Source organism: Macrotis lagotis, chromosome 7 (genome assembly GCF_037893015.1).
Source record: "Macrotis lagotis isolate mMagLag1 chromosome 7, bilby.v1.9.chrom.fasta, whole genome shotgun sequence".
NCBI classification, from domain to species: domain Eukaryota; kingdom Metazoa; phylum Chordata; class Mammalia; order Peramelemorphia; family Peramelidae; genus Macrotis; species Macrotis lagotis.
In genome coordinates this window covers 18,512,814-18,521,116 of record NC_133664.1, presented here as the reverse complement: position 1 = coordinate 18,521,116, position 8,303 = coordinate 18,512,814, and positions in this window count along the sequence as shown.

Here is an 8,303-nt window from a genome sequence, read left to right as displayed (position 1 = left end):
GTTCAGATAGACTGAGGAATAACTCCTTTACCCTCAAGCTTCTTGGATTCAAGAACGTCTCTCATACTTCCCCTCAGTTATTCAGATACAAGTATGTGCAACTCCTTTGGTTGTCTTTACTTTGTCTTCTTCTGTCTTTGTGACTGGGAAAGTCCACTCACAGGAGTCTGGACTCACCTGCACTTTTAAATCTATGCATACACTCTTGTAGTAAGAATGTACTTTTTTTTTTTAGGGTTTTGCAAGGCAATGGGGCTAAGTGGCTTGTCCAAAGTCATACAGCGAGGTCATTATTAAGTGTCTGAGGCTGGATTTGAACTCAGGTACTCCTGACTCCAGGGCCGGTACTTTATCCACTATGCTACCTAGCTGCACCCTGAAACTATTTTCTTATCTATAAAATTGAAATAATATGTCTGCCTCATTATGAAGATAAGATGAGATAACATATGCACTCTGTAATTCTTAAAACACTACAGAAATGATGATTGTTATTATTATCATGAGTGTTGTTTTATAGTAGCAATAAAAACTGCCTCCAAGGGGGTAGCATAACATCCAGAATGGAAAAAGCTCTGAATCTGGGGTCAGAGGGTTACAGTTCAGCACAAAGTCCCCCCACTTACTATCTTTCCAACAAGTCATTCCTGGATCAATAGACAAATCATTCTACTTGGATAAATTCCTTTGTCAAATCATTTGAATTTTATGTGCCTCAATTTACTCCTGATTGAATTGTTGGATGGGTGGAAAAATGGATAGCTGACTAATAAATTAAAAAGCATTATGCAGTTGTCATGTGCCAAGAACTGGAGATGCAAACATGATTATTTATATAATGAAGTCTCTTAGGGTGATGAGAAAATTTAAGTTATTTTTGCCTCCCCTATGATTTTTGGATAACAAATTTTGCTCTGTGATGTTGTTTGATAGTTATATAAAAGTAAATTTAAGATCATACTATTTCATGAAGGGATGTTCACAGAAGGGGTAGTTAAATCTATCAGGCTTCAGAGTGTGTGGTCCTGAAAATAACCATGGCTAATAGTTTGTGAGCTCTTTGCAACTGTTGCTTATCTATGTCAATAAATTGGTTTTATTTCAATTAAAGCATTCTCCCAGTCATTCAGGCTGAAACTTTCATTCATCCATTGCTCATCATCCATTCCCACTGTAAAATGGGGCTAATAATAGTGCCTAATTCTCAGGGCTGTTGGGAAAATCAAATGAGATGATATTGGTCAAGTTGGCATAGTGCTTAAGGGTTACTTCTTTTTTCACCCTTTCCCCTCATACACACACACACACACACACACACACACACACACACACACACACATAAAATTTTCCCTCATTTGTTTCCAGTTGATCATTTGCAAAGTTCTACTGATTCTACCTCTAAGCCAACTTCCAACGTCCATTTTGGGTCCTTCATGTCCTCCCTATTACTATAATCCTAAGAGAAAGAGCAGGTTTCCCTAACTCTCTCCTCTGGCTGCCATGTGTTCCTGAGCACATGGTGCCCATTTCTTTGATGTTTCTTCATTCCTGATCTGTATCAGTATTCTGATATAGAAGAGTCCAGATCCATTACACCTGAGGTCCCAGTGTTGATCAGAGTCCAGACTTAGAGGCAGTAGCAACTGATTCCAAGGGGTCAGCATAGCATCCAAACAGCTGGCATCATCCAGGTCATTCTTGGTCAGCCAAGACAGCCCATCCTGGAAAGAGAATAGTTTGGCTGAGCCAGGGGGCAATTGTTCCACTGTCAATGACTCACCCTGAAGTGAACTTGGTGGGAACTCTGTGAAGGAAGAAAAGAACTCAGAGCCAAGTGTCACAGGCTCTCATTCAGTCCCATAGATATAATATGTGTATTCTACATTACCTTCATCTAGTAAGTCTCAGCTCACTTTCCCTAGCAACCTTGTAAAAGGAAAGAGGTAGGGGCAGCTAGGTGGTGCAGTGAATACAGTACCGGCCCTGGAGTCAGGAGGACCTGAGTTCAAATGTGACCTCAAACACTTAATAATGACTTAGCTGTGTGGCCTTGGGCAAGCCACTTAACCCCACTGCCTTGCAAAAACCTAACAAAGAAATAAATAAAAAATAAATAAAAGGGAAGAGGTATCTCCCAGTTGAGGGGATTGTTTTATAACGATTGTTCTTGATATTTGGTGTTCTTTTGGTGTTCTTTGATAATTGGTGTTAACTGGTTAGGGCACATACTGGATGGGGGCTTGGGAGCAACAATATGAAGTCACAGGTCCCTCAGGTACAATCCCTGCAGTAGTCAGCTGCCTGCTGGGAGGTGGGGGTTGGAGGTACAACCTGCTAAAGACAGTGGAAGAGTGAGGTCAGAGGCAATGCAATATCTTAATGCAGTCCCAGATCCTGTTTGCTTTTCTTGGCTGATATATCAAACTGTTGAAACTAAAGTTTGCTCAAGTTCTCAGCTCTTCTCCCCCCCCCCCCCATTAGATTGCTATCTAGCCATGCCTCCCTCCTCTGCCATGTGCTTTTGAAGTAGATTATTTGGACACAAATGTAAGATTATCTTTATCTCTATTAAATTTCATTTTATTAGACTCCTTCTAACATTTTAGTTTGTCAGTATATTTTCGGAGCCTTACATAAGCACACGTCATTGAGTCAATGCCTCCCAAAACTTTCCAAGTTTTGACAAAGAAACCAAAAACGTTCCTCTCTGTGTAATCACCCTGGGAGTCTAGCCCTGATAACAGCCACTGCCTCAAGTGTTGAACAGCCTTGAGGTAAGATTTATAATATATTTATGAAAAAGACAAACCATGTCTACCCAATTGTATTTTCTAGAGACTTATTCCTTACTGTTCATCCTAGGCTTCCCCTCTCCTCTCCCTTCTTTTTTTATTTCCTCCTTTTTTCTTTCCGCTCCTACCTCCTTTCCTCCCTTCCTTACTTTCTGACCAAAGAGTATTGTGGTAATTTAATACTATGCATCTAGAGAAAACTTTATTTCTCAACTGTAGGATTGAAAAGAAAATCTTTGAAAAAAAATCCTAAGGCTCTCTGAAATATCTAATGGAGATGTGTATGGTGTCCCAGATCGATTTCTCTTTTGATTGGCAAACACTTATTAGATAATTCCTAATGGAGAAGAATTAGAGCCAACAGGACATACTAAGTTTAGAGTAGCCACCCCAGGTGCTCACATGGAAAACTTGTCTCTAGCTTGTCTCTAACATAGTGATGGCATTCTGACCTTCTTCGAAGATTAAAGATAAGAATCACCCATGTTCCTGCCTGTGCTAGATACTGAGGATACAGATCCACAGTCCCAAGACCTCACCTTTCGCCACCTAATTCTTTAATCCTTTCCAATTTCTATCCCTTTCACATTTCACATCATTTAAAGTATTGAAGGACCTGGAAGAAGTCCCATGTCATCTTGCCCTGAGGGAGGAGAAGCACAAATATTTCAGATGAATAGATTAGGGAATTCAATTCAATTCAACCAACAGGCAATAACTTCTTGTCCAATAGGAATCACTAGATGTGGACCATACAGATAATAAGGCCTTTCAAAAAACTGACTTTCTCATGGGAAGAGATCATTTGGGCAGAGAAAAGAAAAAACTGGGAAGAAATGGAAAGACTTTGGCAAGGTCTTATGAAGGAGACCGAAGCTATACTGAGCCAAGACAATAGCTCAGGCTCTAAGACGACAAGTGGAGTACTGGGTACCTTCCAGGTGTGTATGTGTGTGTGGTCAGGGGAGCAGTTTGAGTAAAGGTGTAGAGGTGGGAGATGGCATGGTAAGTTGCTGCCTGAAGCCATAGTCTGGTGGGCACTAAAAGATGGGACTGATGAAGTCAAGGTTCAGTCCAAAAATGTCTGACTCCAATTCTAGGGTTCTTTCTACTCTGCTCCCTTGCCTTTCAAGAAGGCAACCTTGATGATCAAGTCTAATGATTATCTCCCATTTTCTCCTGGACATGCTTAGCTGTCCAGAATTAGCATGAGATTGCAATCTCTTTGTGGTTAGGAACTGTCCTTTGCCTCCTTTCATATTTCCAGTGCTTTGCACAGTGAAAGGGCTTAATGTCTGTTGATTAACTGCATGCAGTGCCTTATTACATTAGTAGATGTCATTCACCTTTTCTGAATAAGTCAGCTGCTCCTGAGAGCTTCAGAGACAATAGAGGAAAACTTTCACTCCCTGCTGGGCTTTCCTCTGTTTTTATTTAACTTTTTTTTAGGTTTTTGCAAGGCAATGGGGTTAAGTGGCTTGCCCAAGGCCACATAGTTAGGTTATTATTAAGTGTCTGAGGTTATTGAACTCGGGTCCTCCTGACTCCAGGGCTGGTGCTCTATCCACTGCGCCATCTAGCCACCCCCTGGGCTTTCTTCTTGCCAGGGCAACATTACCAAATAATGTCTCCTGTCGGTTAAGTTGTATAATAAATGTTCACTAAGAGAAAAATAGGATCGGATAAAATAGACTAGAGATAGGAGATTGCATTGTACATGAGAAGCACCCCCCCCCCCCAAGCTATCTTTGTTGGAGGTCCAGTTTGCTAGTCTCTTGAGATTTTTTTATAAGCAAAGAACATAGAATATCATAGGATTCTACATTTAGACCATCCAGGGGCCTTGGAGGCCATCTTGTCCAGCTCCTTGATTCTCCAGACAAAGAAATTTGGCCTCTAAGAAATTCAAGCTTTGCCTAAGATGGCATAAATAGAAAATGGCAGAGCCAGGATCGGAACCAGGGCTGCTGCCTACAACCTCAACACTCTGTCAGCAGTCTCTTCTTTCTCCTCTTTTGTTGGGGAGGGGGAGTTCTCACTATTTAACAAATTGAGTTCAAGCCCCTCCTTTCCAGATGCTTTCTTGAGGGCAGAACCTGGAGTAGAACTTGGTGAGGGGACTTTAGAGTAAGTGTGTGAAACATAGTTCCTAAAAGGAAGAGATTGCCAAAGGCCAAACTGGGTTGACTTGAGAGTGATTTTGTCCTTTGAACAAAGATCTTTCAGGTTAACCTGGGTGCCCACTTCAGCTGTTCGGTTATGCCCAACTCTTTGTGACTCAGTTTGAGGCTTTCTTGGCAAAGACACCGGAATGGTTATTGTTTTTCCTTCTATAGCTCACTTTACAGACAAGGAACTGAAGCAAATAGGTCCAACTACCTTGCCCAGGGTCACACAGGCAGTGCATGGCTGAGGCTGGATTTGAACTCAGGAAGACGAGACTTCTCGACTTCAGACCCAGCACTCTTCCACTGTGCCATCTAGTTGCCTGATCACTTATTGGTGAGATTTGTATTGGAGATTTCCAGGTGAAAAAAAAAAAGTCATTGTGGATTCTGAAATAACCAAGGCTTTCTTCATCCTCCTACGTGCTGACTTCAGGCTTCCCTCCCCAAAAGCCTTCATTGCCTACACAAACCACTCCTACGGTCAGTCCTTCTCCGCAAATATACATACTAGGCTGTCCTTTCCCAACAGCCTCCATCAATTCCTCTTGACCTACCCAAACCTGTGTCTCCTATGGTGATTTGGCCCCAATCACTTCCCAGCTGGAATTGTTGCTATTTTTTCTGAGTTTGTGATCTTTTTCTTAAAATGAAAAGTTTTATTTTCAATTTTTTCTATCATTTTGAATAGACAACTTGGATGGCAAATGTCTCTCCAGATGAGATCTTAGATCCAAAATCTTTGAGATCATCTGATTCTACCCCCTCATTTTACAGATGAGGAAACTGAGGCCAAGAGGCCTAAGTGACTTGATCATGATCACATAGAAAGTGGTAAAGATAGTATCTAAACTCCAGTTATTCCACATTCAAAGTAACCTGCAGAGAAAAATGTAGTTTCTATTACATGAACTTGCAAATTAGCATCTAAATTAGAAAAAGAAGAAAAAAAAATTTCTCATACTTAATGCTGTGACATCCAATTGATAGTTACTGAAGGAGATTCTTATCCAGGGCTAGTGATGGGGCTGCTAAATATCTCTGAGGCTGAGAACAGCACAAATCTCAAGGGAAGGAAAGGTAGCTGCTACCAAAGATGATATTTTAGCTCTTCCCCTTTGTACAGGAAAGATTTGCTCCCTGACATATCACTCAGTTTTCCTTGCTTCCTAAGGACTCTGAGACAGTGAATGGTGGGGGGAAATAAGCCTGATTTTTTTTGTCCCCACTCTCCGAGTTGCTCTCTGAGAACCTTTTGGCTCCTTACTGACAAAGGAAAGAGAAGGGAGACTGATTCATTCCAGAGCTGACTCGAGCCTGTGCTCATGGAGACTGGGGCTTGTTCTTCCTCCCTGACTTTGGCTGCTTCTGAGAAACTTCCCAAGAGTCCAACTCTCACACAGCTGGCTGTTGGCTTAGGACAGGGGTCATGGCAAAATAAATATCAAAGGTGACAGCTCGTTCATGGTCTGAATCTCTTCATTTCACTCCTTAACTCTCCTAATCTAATCTTCAGACTTTAAGGGACATATCATAAATTAATTAATATTAATATTGATTCATAGTCTCTGTGCTTATGTGCTGGGGCACCCTGAACTTGTAAAATGAACCAGGTCAAGTTTTCAATCATTTATTAAGTCCCTACTATGGCCAGGCATGTACAAGTCATGACATGATGCCATGGTCTTCTTCAAGAATGAAGGACAAATATCATCATCATCATCATCATCAGTAAGAAATACAATAGCCAGACAGTGTGCTAAGAGTCGAGGATATAAATTTAAGCAGAAAAATAGTCTCTGCCTTCAAGAAGGTCACATTTTAATGGAGAAAAATCACACATAAAAGGTAGCTGAAAAGGGGAGGGGAAACCAGCCCTAGTGCATGGTAGAGAAAGTCTGGAAAGTGAGGAAGGAGGACAATCTGGAGAAGGAGGAAGACTTCAATAGCTGTGCAGATTCTTTAAGTTGGTTCTGAAAGGAACCAATCTGCAGAAGAAAGTTGAAGGGTTGGAGTATGAAGTTTGTGTGTGTGTGTGTGTGTGTGTGTGAGAGAGAGAGAGAGAGAGAGAGAGAGAGAGAGAGAGAGAGAGAGAGAGAGAGAGAGAGAGAGAGAGAGCTTCAGGAATGGAGTGAATTGACCTAAAAATTGACCTCTAAAAGAGGTTCCTGTGGCATGTTAGAGAAAATCTGGAGTTTGAACAGCCTGAAAAAGAAGAAAGAACCAAATAAATGCAGGATTAGCAGAGGTCCTATTAAACGTGCCTATTGTCATTGATGTCTGGTTCAAATATGTACTTTCTTTGCTTTTCCCTCTGAAATGCTCTTGCCTTTGGTTCATATATAATGGAAAACTTTAGACATTTAGGATTCATCTACTATCTGCATTCTATTGTCATCCATATGAAATCAATCAATAGTATTTTGGCTTGCTAGGGGACAAAGGGTAGGTATGATTAAAGAAATGGACTTGGGGTCACTTTCAAACTGAAGTCAAAACCTGATGGACCCTTTGTGTGTAACCAAGGGCAAATGACAGTTTTTCTCATCTGCAAAACAGGAACAATAATAATGGTGGCATCCAGTTCTCCAGAGTGTTCTGGAGGTCAAAGGAGATAATATATATCCTATATGCCAGCCCACATTATTATTATTAAGCTAATTATTTTATGATGGTTAAGAATGAATCGTTGGTACCATCAGCTGTAATGGAGATTATTAGAGTACCTGTTTCAGCTTTTATGTGATTTCCTTCAATTATTGGGGTTTTTTTTATCATATTCAATTCATGAAAAATACTTTTTGCTCCCTAAAGAGGTGTATAGTTTAGAAATGAATCTAGTAAGTTAATGCCAAAGTAGGTCACTGAAGTTGTTATTCAATCGTGTGTGACTCTTCCTAACTCTGTTTTGGAGTTTTCTTAGCAAAGAGAGTGGAAAGGTTTACAATTTCCTTCTCCAGCTCATCTTACAAATGAAGAAACTGAGACAAGCAGGATAAAAGTGACATTGCCCAGGGTCACTGGTCTAGTTAAGTATCTGAGACTGGGTTTGAACTCATAAAGATGAGTGTTCCTGACTCCAAGACTAGTGATCTATCACTTCTTTTGCTTAACTGCCCAGGTCACTGAGGACAGATAGACAAAGCACCAGCCCTGTAACTAGGGAGGAGGTAAACTGGGCTTTGCCACAAGGCATTGGAATTTAGAGAGCACTGGTAGCCCTGAAAGTTCTATTGCACTTAAACGAGTGACTTTAACATCCAGTTAGCAAGAAGCAATAATGAAATGAGGAAGCTACCAGATGCTTCCAGCCCCTGCTGACCCACACCCAACTGGACTCTGCCCT